Here is a 25106-nt window from a genome sequence, read left to right as displayed (position 1 = left end):
TATTTAGTTACATCAAAGTTCATGTCCGTATTTCTTTTAATAGAAAAAGACTTAAACATGGAGTCTTGGTTAAATAACATTAATGGAGTAACATTCGCCCATTAAAAATAACACTGTAAAATTATGGATCAGTCTCTCTCAAAAGAGGCCTCCATAAAGCTGAGATCATACACAAAATTGTGTAAATATGTATTTGGCGGGCAGTGTCTCCATTCATCAGAATCTCAATTTGGGGCATGAACAACTGTTCTGTAGGGTTAGAATTAAAAGTGGAAGATGTAATTACAGTTTTTATTTCCTCTATGTCTCAAGAGGACTTTGGATAGTGCTTTTGTCTTTATACTTTAAAATACTGAGTTAATACATGCTTTTTTTAAAAAAAATTCAAACCTTACCGAAGTATCTAAAGTTGCAATTCAAAGCTCCCCTCTCCTCTCACCCTCTAATCTCCTTCTGCAACCCAGATGAAGCCCGGTTACTAGTTAGGTGTATCTCCTACCAAATTCTTTTTAATTCCTATTCATTCACAGGTGCAAATCCTCAATCACACTACCACCCCAAATAATACCAAGGAGAACAATAAAGAGAATGTTTATTGAGAGCTTACTATGTGCCTGTAGTAAGTGTTCTAAGGGTTTGCTGGGGGGATTCACTGTAGTTGGCGTCCCCGTCATCTCCAGCCCTCCACACCATGTCCCTGCTTGCCCTCTTGCCCCCCATTCTTCACAAGGCAGCTGGAGAGATTGTTAATTTTTAAACGTAAATCAAATCAAATCACGTCACTGTTCAGTGGCTCCCATCGTGCCTCGAATCAAATCCAATTCCTTAGCGACTCTCCTCTACCGTTGAGTATGTTGGACCGGGAGTAGCTCAGGCGCAGTCCCCTAAAGGGGACTCTGCTCCACCGCGGAGGGAGTGCCCTCCCCAGGGGCAGGGGCGGGGCGGGGCTTCTCAAGAGGGGGGGCGGAGCCTCAGATCGGGTGTGAGGAGAGCCGGAGGGGTACGTTTTCCGCGGAGGGCGAGCGAGGGGAGCAGGGCTGAAGCAGGGCCGCGGACCCGGCGCGCTCCTGCGGGCCCCGCAGAACTACTGCCACCGAGGTGAGCGTCTTCCCCCGGGTTAGGGGGCGGGCTCTGCTCTCGAGGCCGTCCTCGGCTCCTCGCGGAGGACTGTTCCCACGAGACCCAGCGCGGAGTCGCGGAGGTGGCGGCCTGGGGAGCCAGCCGGAGAGGCTGGTGAAGGGGCCCGGCGGCCTGCCCCAGCCCTCCCTCAACCCCGCCTTCTCTCCCCTCCCCCAGGCCTCCGCCGGCGCCAGTCGAAAGCTAGCCGCATCTTCAGGGGCAGCGGGGCAGCTGCTGGCAGCGCGGCGGGAGAGCGGCTGACAGTGCTGACAGTGGGGATGCGAGGTACCGGCATTAGTCGTGGCCGAGTGGCCCTAGAAAGGGAGTAGAGGCCGGGCCTTCGGCGTTCCTCTCACAGGTTCTCGAAAGGCGGCCTCAGAGGAGGGGGAAGGTGAGGGACAGGCAGGCAGGCTTCGCGGGTAACTACTAGGCGTTGTATATGTATGTTTTGGTAACTAAATGGTACTACACACACACACGCAAACATTCATTTCGGCTAATTGCTTTTTAAAAACTTAATGTCTTGTAGATCTTCATATATCAGGGAATCTAAATTTATCTCATTTATAAACAGTTGCATTGTACAATTGTACTACAGTTTATTTAACGATTTCCCGATTGATGTACATTAGCTTGTTTCCCTTTGAAGGGGGAGGGAAGGGGGCTATTACAAGCAGTGCTATAATGAATGGGTTTGTATATATACGTTTCATGCACATGTATGAGTATTTCCGTAGGAGAAATTCTTAGAGGAGTAATCACTACTCAAAGTGTATATGCATTTTGAATTTTGATAGATTTGTCCAAATTGCCTCCCCAAAAGGCTATACTGATTTACGCTTGCCAATGTTGTGCAATATTGCCCATTTTTCCACAGTTGTGCCAACATGAATTATTATCAATCTTTGTAATTTGGGCCAATTTGAAGCGCAAAAAATGGTATGTCATTGTTTTCATTTGCATTTCTCTGATTACCAGCGAAATTGAACATATTTTTTATTTGTCCTATTACAAAAGTAAGCAAATATCAAATGTCTATAAGCAATAACCATTTCGAAAATTTAATAACCCCATTCGCAGTAGCAAGAAAAATGAAAAAAAATACCTAGAAGTAAACTACAAAACTTTATTGAGGTATATAATAAAAGAATGTTTGCATACATGGAGAAGGGATACCATGCTTCTTGATAAGAAGGCTCAATTTTGTGGTGATGCCCATTTTTCCTATGTTGCTTTATACAATTGATGGAATTTCAATAAATATGCCAAGTTTTTGGAACTTAATATGATTCTAAAGTTCATCCAGAAAAAAGATGGCTAAGAATAACCGAGAAAATATTTTAAAAGATAGGTAAAGATGGGGGTATTTGTACTACCAGCTATTAAAATGTACTCTAAAGGAATAATATTTAAATTAGAATGGACAGAACAATGCATTAGAATAGAAAAGCCCACAAATCGAGCCAGATTGGATCCAAGATTTATTGGAGAAACATTGTTGGCTAGACGTGGAAAAACTGCCATATTAAAAACTGCAAGCACGCACCCCCCCCCCCAGCTCGAATTTTCCTTTGAGGGCAGACTCCTTTGTTTGGCGAAAACCACTTTATTGGATCTTTTGGTTATGCCAAGGTAAAGCGTCAGGAGTTAAAAATTAGTGGCGTTAGAGCTAGAACTAACGATATGAGCCCTTCGTTACATTAAGATGGATTCAGGTTAGCCTGCAGTGCGGCGAGGGAAGGAGTCAGGATATTATGCCTTTAAAAAAATTTTCCCCGATCTAATGGGCAAAAAATGTTATGTCATTGTTTGCATTTGCATTTGAGAGCTTATTGTGAGACGGAACGTCTTTTATGTATTAGTCCCGAATAATATGTGATTACCGGAGGCAGGTAACAATGGGGGACCCATTGCTCCTCTTCCAGAATGGAGTTTGGCTAAATGGTACAGCTCTGCCCGGAAGCGTGAGAATAAACAGGTTGACTTTTTAAATTTTCCTCAAGCACTAGGCTCTAGACACCTTAGATCGGGGGCGGAGGCAGTTTTCAGGACATGGCCGAGATTTGGCGCTGAGCTGTGTCATCGCGAGGTTTGGCAGCCAGCTCCGCAGTGGGTTCGGAAACCTCGTGGTAGGCGAGATCCCTGCAGGACGGGAGGTTCCTCCCTTCCCCCGAAAAACTCCCAGTCATTTTCATGAAACCCCGCCTCTCTCCTTTTTAGGAGCGTGCACTAGGTCTCGCGAGATCTCGTGTTTCCTAAAGGCGAGGCGCGGGCGGCATCCTGCGGCGAATTCGAAGGTCTCGCAGAGACTAAAACGTAATATCGCGATAGTTCTCTCGGCGCATGCGGGAGCCGGCGGCGGCAGATTGGCTCCGCCCCTCGGTGCTTCGTGAGGTTGTGCGTCATTTGCTTTTCGCTTCGCGTAGGGTGAGAGCGGAGCTGTAGCGACTTCGGCTTTGGTGGGAGGAGGGGTCTGGGAAGGGCTGGGCTCAGGCTTTTCCCGTCCGGTAAGAGGTTCTCGCGGGATCGCGCGGAGGCGGCCGCGGTTCGGTTACGGACTGCAGCAGCCGCGCAGGCGGCAGCAGTGTTTTCGGCTCGTGCTGTTCTTAGCCGGTGAGTTCTCGCGCGAGCGGGGTTACGTCCTCGTGGGATCCGTTGGCGGTGGCGGAGGTAGCTTGGGGTAGGGGGGGCAGTGACTAGGGTCGGTCCGCCTGCTGTTAAGATGGCGGCGGACGCTGATGTCTGTCCGGCCAGGACCCGGGACTGAGGTGTTGGCTGTCCGCGTTTGTGACGCTTCCCAGGCACCCGACGTTAAGGAGGTGACTCTTGGCGAAACACCGAGGTGCTGGTAAGCCGAACCTGAGGCGAAGACCACACCGTCTCTGTTCGAGGCGACACCATTTCCCGGGCCTCGGTCGCGTGTGGGCCCGCCTTTGCCCCACCAATCGGTCAACGCCTCCGTTGTTGCCACCGCAGTGGGCGGGTTGGGAAGGGTGGGTGGCGGGAGACCTGGAGTGAGTTAGGGAGTGGGGCTGGGGGTTAGATTGGGCTGTGGGGGAAAGGGGACCAACCTACGACGACTGGTTCCCTCCCCACTACCTTTTTTCAGGCCTGCCTCTGTTCTCCGCCCCTTCAGCGGCCCAATTGAATCCCCTAGTTTTTCTTGAGTTGAGGTGGGCTCTACTTTTCCAACTGCCTTGGTCTTTGAACTAAGATTTAGGGGTCAAGCTTTGGTGTCTGACGTACTTCTCCCCCTATTTCCCTAATTCCTCATCCACACGGATATTTGAGGCTTGTTTTTAAGAGGGGGAGTCAAAGCTTTCCCTGTCACCCCCTACCCAGCCCTACTAAGGAAGAGCTTAGCCGAAGTCCATTAGCCGGTCCTGTCTCCCTCTTCCATTGGTCCCCTTGACGCAAGGCTTGAGTAGAGCCTTTCCCGTTCTGTGCATTTACTCCATCTTTGTGGATGGAACTCTACGGTAGCCTTCCGTTTCCTCAGGTCTTCACGCTTGTATGACCCTGATTCGAGTACAAGACAGATTTCTGCAACTTTGCAGACTGCTCGACCACTCTTAGATGGAACAATGAATGGGTTGGTGGCTGGATGATTGCAGACTTCTTCTTGTTAGGGTTCTTAGCCTTCCCTTTCTCATAACGCGCCCCCCCCCCCAAAAAACCTAAAGAAAAGGCTGTAGAGGATAATCCTCCAGTGAACCAACTTTTTGTCCTTCTCTGTCCCCTGCCATCCCTCTTTGCAAGCTTGGGAACCGCCCCTTTTCCCTGCCTTGCTCTGATTTCCTGAGTCCTCTTGGTCTGTGGACCTCTGTCTTTGCTGTTAACCACCTCTTAACATGCTTCTCACTTAATTCTTTTATGTCCCCTCCCCGTGTTTTTTTTCCCCAAGAGTTGAATCCCCTAGAGAGAAGATATCCTCCTGTCAGGCTCCACTACATTTTCCCTCCTCCATGTGCTAGAAAATAAAACAGCTTTGATTATCTTCAGACCCTCAATTATTGCCCTGTTCTACTTTTTTCTCTTCCCTTCCCCCATTCCACCATTACTATAGATCATTCCCTATCATTTGTTTTCTTCGTAGATTACATGTTCGGCATTGTTTTCTGTTAACCTCAATGTTGCGTAGATTGAGGAGACCTCAACATTCTCCAGTCAAGGGAGGCACCCTGGTATGGTGGAAATAACTGTATGCTTTGGGTTCACATCAAACTTTGTGACCTTGGGCAAATTACTTTTCAGATTCTCAGTTTTTTCATCTGTATAATAGGGATAGTAGTGCTTATAGTTGGTAGAATTAAACAATTTGTGAAGTGCCCAGCTTATGGTAGGCACACACTAAATTGTGTTTACTTTTTCTAGGTCTAAGAATAGGATGGAAAATGGATCTGTGTCATGTGGTAGTTTTATGATCTGGGAAAGAATAAGATTTTTATTCCTCTAATTGTAAGTTTTTAGTATCTTTCTAGGCCAGCCCAGTCATGTTTGTAGTTTTTCCCTCCTCATGGGCCAAATTCTTTATCTCCAGTGGTTCATGATGTTTGATTGTGATTCCCACCTGTGTTATTCTGCTAGTCTAGGAATTTTGGTGCAAAGTCACTATCTTGAAATGACCACTGGCCATTAGGTTCCTGTCAAGAACCACACCCAGGTGTTCTGCCTTTTAGAAGGGATGCGTATCCCTTGCCTATTCCCTTTCCACTGCTTCAAAAAGAGTTTGTCCTGTTACTCACTCAAAGATGAAATTTGTTGCCATGCTTTTCACAGTAATCAAGGGAGCTTCTGCTAGCTAGTTTTCAAGTGTTCATACTGCTTTTCCCCTACCTCCTTTCTTTGGTTCCTCAGATCAGTGTGGGGATCTGCTATTTGGCTATACCTGCACAGGGTAATTCCAATCTGAGAGAATTTAGGAAAGTTGTTTGGAATACCAAGCTTCTTTCCCATAACGAATTACTGCCGGTTTTTTAATACACTACCTCCTGTTGTGTTTTGCCATTTTATATTTTCCAGCACTCTTTTTAAACAGAAGTGAATGTATTCAATTTGGAGGTAGTTTTTCTTACTGTTAATATTTTGATTAGATCAGTATTAAACTGAACACTTTGATCTGTTACTATTACCTTGGCCAGGTGATGGGGCTTGAAATAGAAATATGATGGTAAAAAGTTTACCCAGGATTAAAGATTTACCATGGGTAGCCATTTGGTAATAACTATGTGGACACTAGTTTTGAGCTTTAGGGTCTGCTTTGTTCAATTTAAAGTGCTTTAGAGGTAATAGAATATTCCCTTTTTCATTGGAGGACAGGAGATCACTTTCTGTTTTGAGATAGTGCCTTGGAGTTCTTTACAGTGGGTCAAGCAATGAATAAGAAATTAAACCTCAATTTGATTCGTGTCATTCAGAACTAGACTAAATCTGGGAATGATAATCTAGGTGTGACCTAAAAGGTTTAATTTATTGTAGTAGATCTCTAAGAAGAGAGGAAGAAGTGGCAATAGCAGTCAAAAGCTTTGTCTGAGGTTCATTGGCAAAGTTCAACCTGAGTTTCCCAGGTGCTTACCACTTGTCTCCCAGTATGCCCAAAAAGCATGTGTGAAGGTGAAAATTAGTTTTTATGTGTGCATTTTTTTCACAAAAAAATAATAAATTTTATATTGCTTTAGTATCAATTTATAGTGAGGATATAAAATTGTAATTACTATCCCCTATCATTTCATTTGGGTTGAGGACTGAGTTGAGTTTTCAGGGGTGTTGTCTAAATGTCAGAATAGAATAATTGGTTTGGCTGTTGGTTCTGAATTCTTGTTACTGTTTACAGCCTGTCCTTAAAAATGCGAATTGATATGTGAGGGCTATGGCTTAAGAAATAATAACTGTGATCATGTTTGAACATTGATATAATGGTTAACTCCCCCACACCCTAATAAATGTGTGTCTCTTTCTCCCCACCTTTTTTTTTTGTAGGTCCTCCAGTAGTCTGACCTGAGTGGGTTAGCACTCCGGAAGAACTAGCAGACCAACTTGGTCAGGAAGGTTCAGGAAGCTGTTGGAGAGAAGTGTTGGGATTTCCCACCAGGATGAGTATGATTGGCTGTGATTTTAGGTTGGTTTTTGTAGATTTGTGTAGTATTTGTATTTTACTTCCTGGAATGGAGTTGGGGGGGATGTATGTATTTTCATTCTGTAATTGAGCTACTTTGGTTTCTTTTTATTGTTTGGATCTGATGTGGCATTGGCTGCTTCTTGTGTTATTGTTTAAATGAATTCCGTCTCTACGTGATTTTTAAATCACCCTAAAGCACCATTCAAAAAATTAAATTGCAAGATACTATGTCTAATCAATTCTTTTTCAAAGAGTTATGAAAAATATCAAACATACACAAATCAGGTAGTATTATACACAGATCCCCCTGTGTATACGTCACCAGTTTTAACAGTTACCGGCTTGTAGCCATTTTGCTTCATCTGTGTTTCTACCAACTGTCCCCACCCATCATATTGAAATAAACCCCTGCTGTCATATTTTTACTTGCAAAATATTTATATGTCTGAAAGAGAAGGGCTCTTTAAACATAACCTCAAAATCATTATCACAACTCAAAAAGTTAATGATTTTTGAAGATATCAAATATAAAGTTAATGTTCATATTTTAGTTTGAATTAGGGTCCAAAGAAAACCCATTTATCACAAAGGGTGGATTGATGTATATTTCTTAAATCTATTTTAATCTGCAGACTCCCTTTTTCTCTTTTGATTTATTTGTTGAAGAAATTGTTCTGCAACTTTCCTCGTATTTGGTGGTTGTATCCCAGCAGTGGTATCTAACCCATTCTTAGTAAGTTAAAGACCCTGGAGGACCCCCATTATAATGGAACAAAGGCAGTAATCTCCTGTATCCCAGCTGGAGTTGATAACTGCTGGCCTAGGCACTATCCCAAAATAACTAGTCATGGATTCCCTTTTCTGTGGCGGAGTCTGATTTAATTGATACCTGACCTCAGTTCCATGTCTTGGCCCTGCTTACTGCTGCTCCACATGAAAAGTAGGCCTCCTTATGGAAGAAGCTAATGTTTCCTAGATAATGACCTAAGTGTGCCTTTGGGATTTTTCATGGTTTCAATTTCCTTAGGTGGTTTAGTTATTTTTATACTATCTTACGATGTTGCTTTTTATTCTTTGGATGTTGGTATCTCAGCTGCTCTGACCCATAACTTCTAAGCTATTAAGACTTAGTGATGAGTTCTTCTGGCTATAATACAGTTTTTGAAATGGCAGTACTAAACAGTTTCTGAGAGCTTCTACTTACATCCTGATTTTCAGCTACTAATATGCAACTATAGTTTTTCTGTTGTTATTTTTCATTTTATTTCTTTTGGAAATGGTGATCCACAGCATAAAGTCCTTTAAACTGTTTATTTCTTTCCTTGTGCAGATTCGATATCTTGGGATCTACTGTATGTCCCTTCCATAGTCAAAAACTAGGAATGGAAGTTGGGCATACAGGTTCCAGCCAGCCTTTGACTTCACAAATGTGGGCAGAGCAAGGCCACTTGTGCCTACCTTTAAAATGAGAGCAATTCCAAGTTGAAGGGCAGAGAGGGTAGAGGTCATGAATGAAAGTTTTTGAGGTGTTTAGGTGAAATATGTTTTTGAATCACCAGTGCTATAGATCGCTAGTTGGAAAGTGATTATTTAAAGAAGTGATTTCTTGGGAATTCCAGAGAAATGCATTCATTCAACAAAAAAATTTTGAGCATGTTGGATATCGTGGTTAGGTATTTACTCCTGTCTTCAGTTTTCTGTAGTTATTTGAAAGTTCGAAGAAGGTCACTTACACCTTCTAATCCAGAGTTTTGAATCTGGGATAACTAGATTTTTGGAACAGAGCTTTATGCAGTAGGCATTTCAATATTTGAATTGTTTCCAGAGTTCTTAACAGCTACAAGTTTATAATGGAAATGCTGTTGGTTTTTCTCTTTTGTTGTGTTTTCAACCATGGGTTCAAAGTATTATTGAAATGCGAAACGTGGTTGCTTTGAAAATGTTTGCCCTTCACATTCCGTGTTACCTTTCCTGCTGTACATTAAGTTGTTAAAATCTGATGTGTAGCTGTAACCATATTAGGCTGCTTTACAATGATCTCACTATCTATAAGGTTGATAGTCCTTGGTAGTTGTGAGTACTCCGGCTCTGGGTGTTTTGCTGTATTGTTCTCTGACTTATTTTCTCAATGACTGGTTACCAGATGTTTATGTGTTAATGTCAGGGATAATTCAGCTCAGAAGATTCTTTAGAAGCCCTCTCATTTGATGTGTCATAGGGGTTGAGTTGCTAAAACTTGATGTACTTGTTAACCAGCTTGGTCTCCTGGTTATAGAAATGCTTTCAGATAGTGTGAAAGAGTAGCTCTCTATGAGTAAAACAACTGTAGGTTTTGTTTGGGCTGTTAATACTGAGCATTTTCACATTTTAGTGCCTTTAAAAAGTATTTAATCATTTGGCTTTAAAAATCACAGTGGTGACATGGATTGATCCCAGAATGTGATTTTATAGAAAGTTGGGATTTGTTTTAGCTTCTTAATGAATATTAAATGGAGATCAGTATTGTAGATGATTCAGTCTGGATTGCTGATTGGACTAGAGGAATGTGAAAGTTCTTTTTCAACCCCTAGATTCTGATTGTATATTGACTAAAAGGGACTAGGAATAGGGAGATTCAAATTATTCTGGAATGACCTTTTAGTATAATCATTTAGAATTTAAAGATTGGTCAATGTGAATGAACATAACTGCCATGAATTTATGTACCATCTTTAGCATAACCCAAATTTTAAGTCCTTAAAATTAGATACCTGAGATAATTGCTCTGGAAATACTGGGATATATTGTATTTGGTGGCTGCTTATGTTTTGGAATGGTTTTGGAAGATTGCTTTTTTTTTAATGATAACATTATTTGCTCTGATTATTTTGTTATTGCATGTGTTTATAGTGAGATGTTATTTCTCCTGGTCTTTGCATTTTTTTCTTCCACTAATTCTTCATTATTGCATTCTGCCAATTGAGTTCTTATAGGTGGAAAGATCTTTCAGCATAGCGATTAAGAACATGGACTCTGAAGCCAGAATCCTTGGGTTCAAGTTCTGGCTCCATTTTTTACCATTTGTCGTCTTGTGCAAATTATTTAACCTTTGTGCCACAGTTCTTAATCTGTAAAATGCTAATAGTGTTACCTACTCCATAGGGTTTTGGAGAAGTTTAGCTGAACTAATGCATATAAAGTGCTTAGAACAGGGGCGCCTGGGTGGCACAGCGGTTAAGCGTCTGCCTTCGGCTCAGGACGTGATCCCGGCGTTCCGGGATCGAGCCCCACATCAGGCTCCTCTGCTGTGAGCCTGCTTCTTCCTCTCCCACTCCCCCTGCTTGTGTTCCCTCTCTCGCTGGCTGTCTCTATCCCTGTCGAATAAATAAATAAAATCTTAAAAAAAAAAGTGCTTAGAACAGTAGCTCTGAAACTTCAGGGAACATCAGAATCACCTGGAGGGCTTGCTGAAACAGATTGCTGGGCTCCAACCCCAGAGCTTCCTGTCCTTTAGGTCTGGGAGGGGCCTGAGAATTTGCATTTCCAGCAAGTTGCCTGGAGATGCTGATGTTGATGGTCAGGGAATCATTTGGAATAGAACAGTGCTTGGCAGAGTGTTAAACTTTTTTTTTCCCCCTGGACTGTTTTCTCAGTCCCTGAGTAAAACACTTCACTTTCCAGTGCTCTTTAGTACTGCTTTGAGCTAGAAGCAGTTTTGAAATCCTCTGTTACAGTGGTTCTCAAAATGTGGTCCCCAGATCAACAGCAGCAGCATCTGGGAACTTGTCAGAAATGCAGATTCTTGGGCTCCACCCCAACCTTTATTTTAAAAGTGTGTCTTGGCTTAACCTGGGGTGTTTTAGACTTTTTAAAACAGTTTTATTGAGATATAATTCCCATACCATACAGTTCGCCCATTTAAAGCATACGGTAGTTTTTAGTGTGTTCATAGTTGTACGACCATTACCACATCAATTTTAAAACATTTTCATCACCCTTAAGGGAAATCCAGTACCCATTAGTAGTGACTCCCCTTCTCTCTTCAACCACCCCAGCCTTTGGCAACCACGGATTGCTTTATATTTCTATGATTTGCCTAGTCTGGGCATTTCATACAAAAAGAATCAGATCATACGTAAGCAGCTTTAATGTGATTAAAGTGTTTTCCTTTTATTGTAACAAATAGAATACAGATAGGGAAAACCACCCCATAGCAAATTTACGGTTTAATAAATTATTTTAAGGCAAACACTTTTGTTACCATAACCCAACTCAAGAAATAGAACTTTGGGGGCGCCTGGGTGGCTCGGCGGTTAAGCGTCTGCCTTCGGCTCAGGGCGTGATCCCGGCGTTATGGGATCGAGCCCCACATCAGGCTCCTCCGCTTTGAGCCTGCTTCTTCCTCTCCCAATCCCCCTGCTCGTGTTCCCTCTCCTGCTGGCTGTCTCTATCTCTGTCAAACAAATAAATAAAATCTTAAAAAAAAAAGAAATAGAACTTTGCCTGTTAACACCGTAAGTCCTTCCACGTGCCCATCCCAATCATGACATCTTCCCTCTCCAGAAAGTATCTACTTTTCTGACTTTATAGTAATCACTCATATTCTGGTTTTATTGTCCAAGTGTGCATCCCTGGACAGTATAATTTGCTTTGTCTACTACTTTTTAAAACTTGATATATTTTAAATACCTGTAGCTTCCCTTTCTTTCTTTTCCTTATACTATATCTGTTGAATAACTCAGGCCGTTTGACCTGTGGAGTTTCCCACAGACTGAATTTGCTTATCGCATACTCAGTACAGTTATTACATGTTCCTCTGTCCTCTATATTTCCTGCAAATTTAGAGTGGATCCAGAGGCTTTTATAAATTCAGGTTCATGTCCTTTGGCAAGAATTGGTGGTGGTGTGTTTATTTACGACATTGATTAGGTTGTAATGATGTCTTGTATTTTTTTTTTTATATATTAACAGCCATTTCTGCCTAAAGCTTAGATCGATTAGTTTATTGGGAATGTCAAAATGGTGATGTTCTAACTCTGTCATTTTGTTTTTGTATATTAGGTGGAAAAATTTTATGAGGTTACTCAGTGATACAGCTTGTATGAGAAGGGTAGGATAAATGCTGAATTTTTTTTTCTGGCCACTTAATAGTTTTCTCACGTTGGGCAGGTTAACCTTGCCTCATCTGGGGAAAATAATTGTGGGGTTATTGGGGTTGTTAGTACACTCTACGTGGTCAGCAGATGGTCATTTCTTTAACATACTATTTCACTAACCCCTCCAGCAGCTCAGAGATGGGCAGTCATGGTAGTGAAGTAATGGCCAGTTAGCAAAGCCCATCTGGACCCTTCAGGTCTGTGTTGGGATCATCAGTGGTGGGGAGGAAAGGGGTTGTACTTTGGTCATTTTGGGGCTGACTCACTCTGGCCCGAGATAAGTGGGTGTTCCACCAGAGTAGTTTTTCACTTTGCCAAGCATCAGGAGTCACATTCATACCCTCTAAAGGGTCTTACCCACTTCTGTGGTAATGTATAATACATTGGTTGCTGTGATCTCCTTACATCTACATAGCCCCCACTGTTCAGCTTTGTTTTGTTCAAGGTTCTGCTGTAACCTTGGTAACCTTAACCCATAATGAGTCTTCTAATGGTCATCAGTATCACCACTGTTAACATACTTGAGTAGCGCCGTATATAGCAGATTAGAAAAGAGGTAAATATTATCCCTTTTAATATTTTGTATGTTATCTGAAGTATAGCACATGACACATAGTAAGTGCTCAATAAATTTAAAGCCATTGGTTTTTAAATTAATATTATATCTTTTTCCTCACATCTTAACCTCTTTTTAGTTCAGTAACCATTTACTGAGTGTTTTTAAGTACAAGGAGCTAGGGACATAAAATGATTGAGAGTTGGTTTCTTCACTTGAGAAACTCACAGTCCATTTAAGGACTGAGATAATGTTTAAAGTTCCTTAGCCTTTTCCTTTATGTTGTCATTTTTCCCCTGCTTTGTCCATGTGTGATATAACCTGTCTGTTGTTTTTCAAAGCCCTGCTTGCTTCTGTATCCCCAGCCTTTGAGATTGCTGATCTGTGAGAAAGCCTGCAGTTGTCTTCTATGAATAGAGGGTAATACCAAGAAAAATCTTTGGGCCAAGATTGGATTTCAAAGTGGCACATATAGTTGACACTACAATATCAGTTTATGGTCTTCAGATGGACCTATAACAATTTACAGTCACTATCCTATTGCTTTAACTGTCTTCCTTCCATCTTCTCCCCAGCCCCTTCCTCTATCATTCCTTCCATCTTCTCCCCAGCCCCTTCCTCTATCATTCCCCAAGATGTTTGCTACATAAAGATAGAGGCTCCTATACCCAATTACTGATCTATAAAGTATGTCAAGAGACAGCTGTACTTACAAACTAGGATTTGTGTGTCCCTCAGGTTTCAATGGTGAAATGGTAATCAGCCCATTTCGTAAGTTGCCGTGAGCATTAAAGTGAGATGATGTACTACTTAAAATGTTTAAATTATATAGTATACTACAAAAATAAGGCTATTGTAATTTATGTAAAATAAATACTTAATAGCTATGTTACTTGGGGCAAATTACTTCATCACTGAGCTAGTTTCCTCATCCTTTAAATGAGGATGATGATATCTCATTCTCTCAACAAATATTTGAGGGCGTACTCAATAATGCCAGATACTGGAAATTCAAAGATAAGCAACTAGAGAGTGGAGGACAGCATGGTCTACTAGGGAAGGGAGACTTGTAAATCACAGTCAAAGGGATCAGTACAATGAGGAGGAGTGAACAAAATGCACTATAGCAGTTTATAGGAGGGCGTAAGAGAATGTAACCCAGAATTTTGTTGGGGTTAAACAAGGTACATGAAAAGTACATCATGAACTCAAAAAATGCTTTATAAAAATGAAGTTAGTTAAATGTATCCCAAGTGAATCAATAGCCTCAACCAGTATTTCATTTCTTAACAAGACTTGTGCTTTAGATGTGTTTATTTCTTTAAGCTGGATTTTATGAGCTACTCTAGGGTGTTATGTGCTCCTATAATAGGGTATCCTGAAAGTACTACTTGCATCTAAAAGGATTTTTTTCACCCACTTTTATCATTTTCTAGTTTCTGTTACTGAATTAATTTAGGAAAAACTAGAAAATGTGTTCTTATTTTGGGAAAAGATTCCTACTCCCACAAAAATATTCAGTCATCATTAACATTTTGGTTAGTGTGTTCCCATCTTAATGATAAGAGTAACATTTTAAAAATAAAAGCAGTAGAAAATTAGGGACAGGCTTTTCCCAGAATAGGAACTAGAACTGTCTGGTAACAAGAAAAGGTACTCAAACTAAATACTAGAAATGCAAATTAAAATGAGATATTTTTTAACCATTAGATTGGCAAAAAATAATTAGGTAATATCAAGTCATGGCAAAAATACAGGGAAGAGTATGGTCTTAGAATACTGCCCACAAGTGGTGTAAGTTAATACAACTATTTATGTGGAGATATTTGGCAAGCTGTAAGATAGGGTGTACTATGTGGTGCTATTTATATATTTTTCAAAAACTAGGGTAAACTGATTATTTGGAAGGAGTGGTCAAGGGGAACTTTAGCTTTTCTGTAATTGCATTTCTTTTTCTGAGAAACTTAAAATAGACTGAGGAATACAGGGAATAATATAACAAAAACCGTTTCCCTACCCCCCCTCCTGAACTGATCATTTTTAACATTTATTTTTGCCTCAAATCTCTCAGTATTTAACTCAGTATTCCTCTCTCCACTGCGATCTTTACCATGAATTACTTGAATTTTTATACTGTGAGAAGGGTATAATTACTCATGTAAGTAGAAATTTAAAAACTATGATGTTCACACAGCAGTTATTACTTGCATAATATTGTTTGCATACTTCTTTAAAGTTTGTAAAATCATTTAATAAGAATGCTTTGGGAGTGGGACATTATTTAGTCATTTGTTCATTTTATTGTAGTTATTGTTTGAAAATGCTTTCCTGACTTTATTTTTAAGTAATGTTTCTCATGATTATAGTCGTGTACATGGCTTGTTGAAAAAATACTCGTAAGCACAGAAATCTCCTGCCATTCAGGTAAATACTATTAGTGTGCTGGTACACAATATATTCTTCCAAGGCTTTTCTTTATGCCTGTGTAGCATAAGCATACTTTTTTTCCCCAAAACTTTACTCTTTAAAAATGTAATTCATAACCTTCCCTCCAACTTTTTATTGTGAAAATTTTCAGACGTAAAAATCCTGGAAGAATAGCACACTAAGCATCTGTATATCACTAGCTATATCCAACAGTAGTTAAAATTTACCATATTTGATTTATATGTACATATGTGTGTTTAATTTTTCTGAAGTATATGAAGGAAGAGTGACATTTCATCCTTAAATCCTTCGTCAAGCATATCTTAAGGACCTCCAATATCTGCAATACCTTTTATCACACCTAGGAAATTTGTTCTTTTCCTTAATATTATCTAATAGCCAGTCCATATTCACATTTCCTCAGTTGTCCCCAAATTGTCTTTTTTTTAAAGCTGTTTCTCCAAACCAATATAGAAATGGTATTTTTAAATTTGCTGTTCCCACTTAATATATTGATCTCTGTTCCCTGTTATAATGTAATATAACAGTATAACACTTATAATGGCTGCATTATATTCTATTGTGTATATGATTTATCATTTATTAGCCAATTCCCTATGTTCAAACCTTTAAGTCCTAGTTTTCCATGATCTTTAAACAATGCTTCCTAGCACACAGTAGGCCATTTGGTAAATATTGAATAAAGGAAAGAAGCTTAAGAACATCTGATTGAGAAGTCTTTGTGACGTTTACTTCCTTAAATTTCTAGAACTGGAATGCAAAAATATAAAAGGCTTTTGGTACTTATTATCAGATTGCCCTTTAAAAAGATTATCCTGCATTATTCACTGTGGTATGTTTAGTATATAATCCATGTTGACTTATAGTATGACACCACCTCAGGGTAAGCCCGTTGCTACATTAGTATTAGAGAAGAGCATAAACCTGGATAGGTCCAGTATCATTGCAATAGGTGGCTCTCTCCTTACATCTATACCTACTGCCATATTTTGTAGGGGCTGGCTTGGCTCCTCCAACCTAGAGTGCCTTATAGTCTTTTGACCTAATCTGGGGCTCCCATTTCCCTGCTCCTCAAATTTCCTTTACTGTCTTGGCAAGGCCATCCTTAAGAGGAAGTATAGTCTGGAGGGATGTAGATACCACTTGAAGACAACCTTTTACATAGAGCATTTTAGATTTTTGCTTTTTAAAAGTGAAGGTAGACTGCCTGCATAGTTAATTCAAATCCCTACTTCTCGCAAAGTAAATTACCAATGGCTTTAAAATGGTGGTCTTCTCCATGTCCAACAGAAGAGCTGAAAAGAGCCTGTATTTGATATTATCCATATCAAACTCTATTTATTTTATAGGCCCGGATTAGAGGAGATGATTTCCAAGATAACAAACGTTGCTGGTTAGTGGTGGAGTTGGACATTGAACCCAGGTTAACCTAGTCCAGTATTTTCACTATGCTGTATCTTTTCTAAAACTGAACTTAATCTGTTTCTAAATGTGCCAGCAGATGTCATCCATAGACGTGCAGAATAAGTGGCCCCCTTCCTATAAGAAAGTTGTCCCCCCCAAATGGGGAAATTTTAGGGGAATAGAAAGGTAAATGAGAAGAAGTCCAAAAACTCAGTTTCTTTGCCCTTTTGACTGTGGCTGTTACTTTTCAACACGGGGTCAATTTTGAGCTCTTCATGGGACAATTCAGTTTGGCCATGTGTTTTCATGCATGTTTATGGATGCCATAGGCCTGTAGCTAGGGCTAAATTTCCTATTCGTAAAACTTTCAAATTAAAGTGATGTTTTCTAAGCCCATCTTTTTTCCCCCTAAGCCCATCTGTTTATCCCTTTTCAATTGTTTTAAATTATAAAAGAGTTTGCTGTTAAAAACAAAGATTCAGACAAACATTTTAGTTAAAAATTAGTGTCCCTCCTCCCCAAATGATAGTCTTGTTTTATTCATACCACACTTCAAAAATCTGTTGACAGTTTGTACATATTCTTTTATACCTTTTAGCATTTACCTACTGTGCTTATCCATTTATGTCCTATGTATATTTTTATATGCTAAAACATATAGCTCAACTCCACTCTTTTTAATGGTGCATTGCATTTCAAAGCATGGATCTACCATAATTTAATCATTCCCTATTGTTGATCCTTAGAAATAGAATTCATTCTGGGTCAAAGGGTGGTACCGTTTAAATTTTTGATAGGCACTGCCAAAATGACCTCCAGAATGGCCGTTCCCACCAGCAGTGTCTGTCAGTGCCCTTTTCTCTACCTGTATCTGCCAAAACAAGATAATTATTGATCTTTTTCATTTTTAACCAGCCTGATGAATGAGAAATAGCATCTCCTTGCTTTGATTAGAATTTTTGTAATTATTAGAGAGGATGATTTTGTGTTTATGGTTTGGAATTTTTGTGTAGTCAGATCTACCCTTTTCCCCCTTTCCTTTATGGTTTCTAGGTTATGTATCTTTTTGGAAGATCTTTTCTTTGCCAAGATTACAAGAATCTTTATCTGCATTATCTTCTAATACTTTTTACAGTTTAGCTTTTTTATGTTTAAGTAGTGGTGTGAAATAGGTGTGTGCTTTTATTTTTGTCCAGATGGTTAACCTGTAGTTCCTGTTTTGGAAAAGACTATTTGATTTTTAAATATATGCTCAGCTTAAAACTGAATTATTTGAGAAAATGTGGTTTGTTGAAACAAAAAAAGTTGGAATTTGTGCCAAATAGAAAACCAGCTTGGTTACTTTTTTGGTCTTTAGTTTTTGAGAATAATTTAAATTGTTCATGTTTAATACTTAACATTTGTCTTGAACTGAAGGCGAAGTGTTATAGACAGTGCTTTGAGAGATTTTAGTTATTTTATTTTCATTTTATACGATTGCAGCTCAGATTGTCCTAAGGTCACAAAGTCAGTTGGTGGCAGGGAACTAGAGTACCTTTGCATACTATTCTTTCATTTTCAGCAAACATCTTTCATGCTATAGATACAAATGTTTTAAAGCAGCAGATTGTTCACATTGTTTGGTTTATTTAAAGAACGTTGGAAATGAGTATGTGCCAGGCTGTGTGTGGTGCTGTTAAATTTACTCAAACAGCCAGTTTTGTCTATATGTAGGGACATATTTTTTTTTAAAGCATTGTTTTAAAGCTTTCTTGTCAATGAATTAATTTTAGCCTCGTAATAAACCTGTGAAGTTGGAGTTATTTCAGGTTGAAAGAAGTTTGCCACCATGTTGATAATTGCCCTAATTACTGTTCTTTTAAATCATATAGAAGAATCTTGGTCTCTCTCCATTCCAGATGCATTTGAACCAGCTGAAAATAGTTCGGACACTTAAAATCTCTGATTCTTAAGTTATATGGCCCAGACAGTATTCAGTAGACTGTTTAAGCTTTGGAGAACTATAACTTACTTGAGAATGAGACCCAGAGCTTCCCAGTCTCATCATCAAAGTTGAGTTTAACTTTTTGATTCATGTCAGTACTTAAAGCTAACAGTCTAGAGATCAATATATGCTTTATGTTCTTTTATATGCAGATAACATGTAGAAAGTTTGAAAAGACCAGCTCTTGTTTGCTTTTGATCGGTGTGTGTGTGTGTGTGTGTGTGTGTGTGTGTGTGTGTGAGAGAGAGAGAGAGAGAGAGAGAGAGAGAGGGAGAGAGAGATCCAGCATGAGACTGCTGCCCTTAGATTAATCTGGAACTAAAAGAAATAGAACAAATAATAATATAGGTTACTCATTGCCAGACACAATCTCTTGAGATGGACTGTGTTTATTTATTTTACAGAGGTTACAGACTCAGGTTCAGTAACTTGTCTAAGATCATACAGCTAATAAATGGAATTTAAGCCCATTTCCGTCCCAACTCCCAGGCCCTTCCACTATGCTGTTGTCCTCTACTTCATTTTTACTTTCTTCCAGTTGTATTCTTCAGTCTCTACCTTTAAACTTAAGTAATCCATGATATACGGTAGGAAGTAAATACATTATTAAGGTCCCTCATCCTCTCCCCATACAGATATATCTTCTGTCAGAATATTTTAAGGCATTAAAACCTAGCTTTTATTTAGAAATACACTTAATCTAGGCTTTTTATAGAAGGTTTGGGCCGTTTCTACCTTTCTTCAGGATACATGACTAGAGGATTTTATCCGGGAATATAGAATTCCCTCTTACACAGAGGAGGTTTAATCTTGAGAGATGCTGCATATTTCTTTTTAAACCCAAGAATATGACATTGGAGCTGAATAATGCAGAAGGGTTGGAATTCTGTTTCTTTGGTTTCCTGTACTGTCTTTATTGTATTTGACAGCCTGTCATGTGGCTTTAGGGGAAATACCAAATGCCTGTGTTTCATAATTGAAAGTAAAAACATTGTAGTCACTAAGTACTAAGCAGTCTTGGAGATCTTTCTGTGGGGTGATGGTTCCTGCTCTTTCAGGTCATGGATCGCTTTAAGAAGCCAGTGAAAGCTATCAGCTGTCTTCTCAGAAAAATTCCAACATATGCAAAATTTTTCCATAGAACTTCAGAATTTTTATGGATATCCCTCAGTATAGGACAAGAAATCTATAAAGATTTCTTCACATGTTTTAAAAGGTTGTCCAAATTGCTGTGTATATATTTTTCTAGACTACAGCACTATGCCCAAAAAGTGAAACTGGGCTAATTGTTTCACTTTTGCTAAAGCTGTACTCTGTTTTATGCAACTTGAATCTCTAAATATCCAAATTTTTAAAAACGAGGATTATGGTTGGTGTTATATAGGATTTATTTTATGTATTCTGTTGATCTCTTGTAATTGCGTTTCCAGCTTTGCTTTGGCCGCTAGGAAGTTGTAATTTGATTGTGTTTTGTGTACTAACTTTTCATTTCTCTAATACTATCATTGCTTTCTAGTTTTCTTTTTTTCTCTGATTTACGTTTCTGAATACCTGGCTATCTCCTAGCACCCTTTGCAATACCCTGCATATAGTGTGTTCATACCTATATGTTGAATGGAAAAATGCAGATTGAATGAATTTTATAAATTGGTTTTCTCAGTTGGAAATTTCACCAAGAGTCTGTGACTTGGATTTTTAGCTTCCTTAAACATTTACCGGATAGTCGTTCATTCATTAATCTACTGAGTGACAGTTCCTATGCTGGTGACAGGAATGCAAAGATAAATAGACACAGTCCCACTCATGCAGAACTCACCCTTGTGTTGAGATTGACATGTGAATAAAGAGGTGTCCTGATTGAGGGTATATGCAGGACACAGTGGGGGCACAAAGGAGGGAATCATAGATTTTTCTCTGAGGGAGAGGATATCTGAAAAGGCCTCAGAGGTGACATTTAAGCTGAGCTCTAGGGGATATGCAGAGAGCAGCCATTTTAGCAGAAAGTGCAATCTGAGTCAAGATATTCGAAGTCTTGAATGTTAGGGGAACTGTAAAAAAGCCTCACATGGTTAAAGTATGTGGGGAGCCAAGGGGAATATTATTTAACGCTGTGGCCCTGGTAAGAGAGGTGAGCAGGTACCAGGTTCTAGAGGTCTTGGATGCTGGGTTAGGTAAGGAGTTTGCACTTGATGATGTAGGTAGATTTTGAGTTTGAGGGAGATTGTTCTGGTAGTAATGTGAAGGATGGAATGGAGGGATCTGGCAGGATAAAGTCTTAATTTAAAATATTTTAATTTATGAGATTTTTCAAACATATACAAAAGAGAATAGTATAATGAACCCCAGTGTACCTGTTACCCAGCTTCATCAGTTATCAACACATGGCTGTTCTTGCTTTGTTTATACCCCATTCTATCCCCCGTTCTTTTTTTTTTTTAAGATTTTATTTATTTATGCTAAGTAAAATAAGTCAAGCAGAGAAAGACAAATATCATATGATTTCTCTCATCTATGGAACATAAGAACTAGGATGATTGGTAGGGGAAGAAAGGGATAAAGAAAGGGGAGGTAACCAGAAGGGGGAATGAAACATGAGAGACTATGGACTATGAGAAACAAACTGAGGGCCTCAGGGGAGGGGGATGGGGGAATAGTGAGGAGGGCACGTATTGCATGGTGCACTGGGTGTTTTACGCAACTAATGAATCATCGAACTTTACATCAGAAACCAGGGATGTACTGTATGGTGGCTAACATAATATAATAAAATCATAAAAATTAAAAAAAAGCACAATTATGCAAAAAAATTAAAATAAATAAAACCTACCATGATATGTAATTTAAAAAAAGATTTTATTTATTTATTTATTTGACACAGAGAGAGTGCACAAGCAGGGGAAGCGGCAGACAGAGGGAGAGGGAGAAGCAGGCCGCCCACCAAGCAGGGGCTTGGTCCTAGGACCCTGGGATCATGACCTGAGTCGAAGGCAACCACTTAACCGACTGAGCCACCGAGGCACACCTATCCCCCATTCTTTTAAAGAAAATTCCTCAGTGAGTCACCAATAGGCAAAGAATAATTAATACCTAACAAAGTGGCTCTCAAGTCTGGCTGTGCAGCTATATCACCTATGTAGTTTGAAAAAAAAAAGTTCCCACCTCATATTTACTAAGTCAGGTATTTGTATGGCCAGACATTTTTAGTTTTTGAAATAAGTCTCAGGTGACTTTGCACAGCCAGGGTTGAAAACTCTGGATTTAATTTTTAGTAAATTATTTTGAAGATAATTTTTAAGTAGGTTGATTTTCTGGCAAATGCAAGTTTTTCCTGAACTCACTGAATGTTGCCTGTGGCCCTTCTGGGTGAAGTTCACCTATTAGAAAGTGGTAGGCTTTTCTAGGGTTAAGTTCTTGACATTAGTTTGAATAAAGAGTATTAGTTTAGAGGCTGATGTCTTCATTTTCTGTTAGAGGTGGGCAAGACTGAAAAAGCATTTGCATCTTTGAAATTGGTTGTGATGACAGGGAATAACCATTGTTATAGTGATCTTTTGCACTAAATCCAGCCACAAGTAAGGAAGGGGACGGGAGACAGATCAGTCTTTGAGGGTAGATGAGGATTATTCCAGAGCACCAGTTGAAAATGTGTAGACAAGGATCTCTTCCTTTCCTCCTTAATTTGCATAATCTTCACGTAGACATTGCTGGTTTTTTGTTGTTGTTTGGAATGCTAAGAAGGGGCTACTTGGCATGCTGCCCTTTCCTTTCTACTGGCAAAACTGCTCTACAACTTTGGTGAGCCCTATTTTGTTGCCTGGTTCTTCTGATGCCAGTTTCTCTCTCTCAAGTAATTGGGAGTAGTGACCTAAAGGGTAACTCCTGGATCTGCAGCTTCCCAGGGCTGTAGGTAGAGCATACGTAGGGGATGTGTTCTCAGACATCATTCTTACCTCCAAAGTCAGTGTTGGAGGTTTCAGATTCCTTCTCCTTGGTATCTCTGCAAGAGATTTGCTTTGAATATACTGCAGAGCAAGGATATACACTTACCTGAGGTATAGTGTTTACAGATTTTGAAGGAGGCTATATCAGGTAATTTTGCAGATAATTTCCAGAATTGTCTTGGGTGAATAAAGGCTATTTTTTGGTTGCTTTATTATTACATTTTACTGTCAGTGTTCAATAGAATCTAGGTCAGCAATCCTCAGGGTCATGTTTTATATGGCTCAAGGATAAGGATATTGGTGTCTGTAGGAGGGAGGTGGCAGGGTGGACTGTGTGTATAGACATTTTGTGTACTGTAGAATCATGGAGCAAATTTGGTTTCATCCAGGTGTACCACTTACTGGGTATGTGGCTACTCTTGGATTTAGTAAACTGGAAACAGTCTTCATCTTCAAGTTAAAGGATTAGAGATAATGCATAATTAGGTGGTAAGTAAATATTAGCTGTTACTATAATGACGAATGGGTTCTCTGAATATTTGTTGGGTTGATATTAATGTAAATAATCAGAAACTAGACTGGATGGAAATGTGTTCCCTTTAAGAAATCAGTTAATGTGATGTCTGTGCCTCTGTAATCAAATAGCAGGCTGGGTTTTAAGATTGTTCGCTGTTTCCTGAGATGATGGTCTGGGCAGTTCTGACCTGAATTTTCTTTCAGAGACTTCATAGAGGCAAAGGCTTTTGCTTTATGGCAGGTTGGAGTTGAGTGTTCTCTAAAAGCCTTTTTATTTTAAAACGGCCAGATTGCTTTACCATGATTTCAGTGGGAATTTTAGGCTGACTTGGATTCATCCACACTACCATACATGTTTGCAACATTTCTTAACCTACCAATAATATCATCAGTAAATATTGATTGCATGTTGTGTGCCAAATTTAGGATTAAACAGCAGAAGGTATAGAAAAGAAGCTCCAAGAGCAGGCAGCAGCCACTCCAAGGCATTTGTTTAGATGATATTGTTCTTAATTTGATACATGCCATTTGGGGCCACTCTTTTCTACCTTAAGAAAAATTGTGCAAAAGAAAAATTCTCATAAATGGATATATGATAATAGAAAGCTTGGAAGAACCTGAAAAGCATGAAGCATAAATCAAAACTATGTTATCCTGCCATCCACAGGCAACCACTGATAATGTATATGTTTTTCCCCTCCCAGGTTTGTGGGGTTTTGTGTGTATGCTTGTTTTAAACTTCCTCACCCTGTAGCAAACATTTTCTCATTAGTAGTCAGAGAAGTGATAGGTACAGGGTACAGTGTAAGCACATATAGAGTGACATGCAGTCAAGTTTTAAAGAGATTCAGGAGAGGGTTGTCATAATTCTGGCTAGTACTTGTGCTTTCAAAACCCACATGAGTGTTCATTATGTTAAGGTGAAATAGAGGTTAAAGGGTCCCCTACCCTCAACTTTCTTAGGAATTTTCTTTCTGTTATCTCTTCTTTCCCTCTACCTTTCAATGACCCCATAATTCTCTGCTTGCATTTATAGCCAACATTTTCAGAAGAGTTTTCAACACATGCCATCTGTATTGCCTCATTTTCCATTGATTCCCTGACTCACTCCAGTCTGGCTTCCCTTCCCAACACCCCACTGAAACTATTGTTGGTCAATGTACACCCAATTTCAGTGTACATTTTTCTGGAATACCTGATTTTAACATTGGACACAATTGATCAGTCTTGCCCTCTTTTGTCTTTCATGATACCAGGATGAACTAGTTTTACTTTTACCTCACCAGCCTCTCCTTTTCTGGGTTCTCCTCCTTTTCCTTACCTTTAAATGTTAGATCAAGTAGGAATTCAGTTCTGGGCCTCTTTCCTTCCTTCTTTGTAAGTCGTCATCTCCAGACCAGTGGCTTCACATACTGTCTATATGCTGGCAATCACAGATTTTTATTCTCAGTGCATACTTCTTTCATGAACTCCATTCTGCAAATATTGCCTACTTATCAGGTGGTAGATGCTGTGCTAAATGCCAAGAGCTTAATACTGTAGAAAATCAAACTAGAATTGATATTTGCTGTGAGAGAAGCAGGGTAGTGTAATAGAAAAATAACAGACTAGCTTTAGGTGAGTTGCTTTGGGAAGCCACTTTGGGTCTTAAAGTCACTCCTTAAGTGGAACTAGTTATGGAAAGAAATAGGAGTGTGGGGTAGAAGCATTCCAGTGGGAATATCACTTGTAAAGGTCTAGAGGACAGAAGGAACTTAGCGCATTCTAGAAACTAAAGGGAAAGACTAAAGTAGTTGCGTAGAAAGGAGATCAGAGAGAGTTCCAGCAGCCAAATCATGCCAGGGCCCTATGAGTCATGATTAGAGTTTGGATATAATTCTAGGAA

At 39.6% G+C, this 25106-nt stretch overlaps 1 protein-coding gene across 14 annotated transcripts in view; it reads left to right on the top strand.

The window, feature by feature from the left end:
- The first annotated feature begins 943 nt into the window (after positions 1–943).
- The window catches only part of HUWE1 (HECT, UBA and WWE domain containing E3 ubiquitin protein ligase 1), a 164038-nt gene continuing 139875 nt past the window's right edge, over positions 944–25106 (top strand). For 7 of the 14 annotated variants that reach the window (XM_034649613.1, XM_034649614.1, XM_034649615.1 and 4 more), the window contains exons 1-2: positions 3511–3732; positions 7099–7237. The gene's annotated coding sequence lies outside the window, so the exon portion shown is untranslated. Of the gene's footprint in view, positions 1099–1296; positions 1405–3509; positions 3733–3816; positions 3968–7098; positions 7238–25106 lie in introns of those variants that run through there. The other 7 variants (XM_011234250.3, XM_034649617.1, XM_034649612.1 and 4 more) reach the window with 5 other exon arrangements.

This window comes from Ailuropoda melanoleuca, chromosome X, assembly GCF_002007445.2.
Source record: "Ailuropoda melanoleuca isolate Jingjing chromosome X, ASM200744v2, whole genome shotgun sequence".
Taxonomy (NCBI): domain Eukaryota; kingdom Metazoa; phylum Chordata; class Mammalia; order Carnivora; family Ursidae; genus Ailuropoda; species Ailuropoda melanoleuca.
This window is presented reverse-complemented; position numbering and strand designations above follow the sequence as displayed.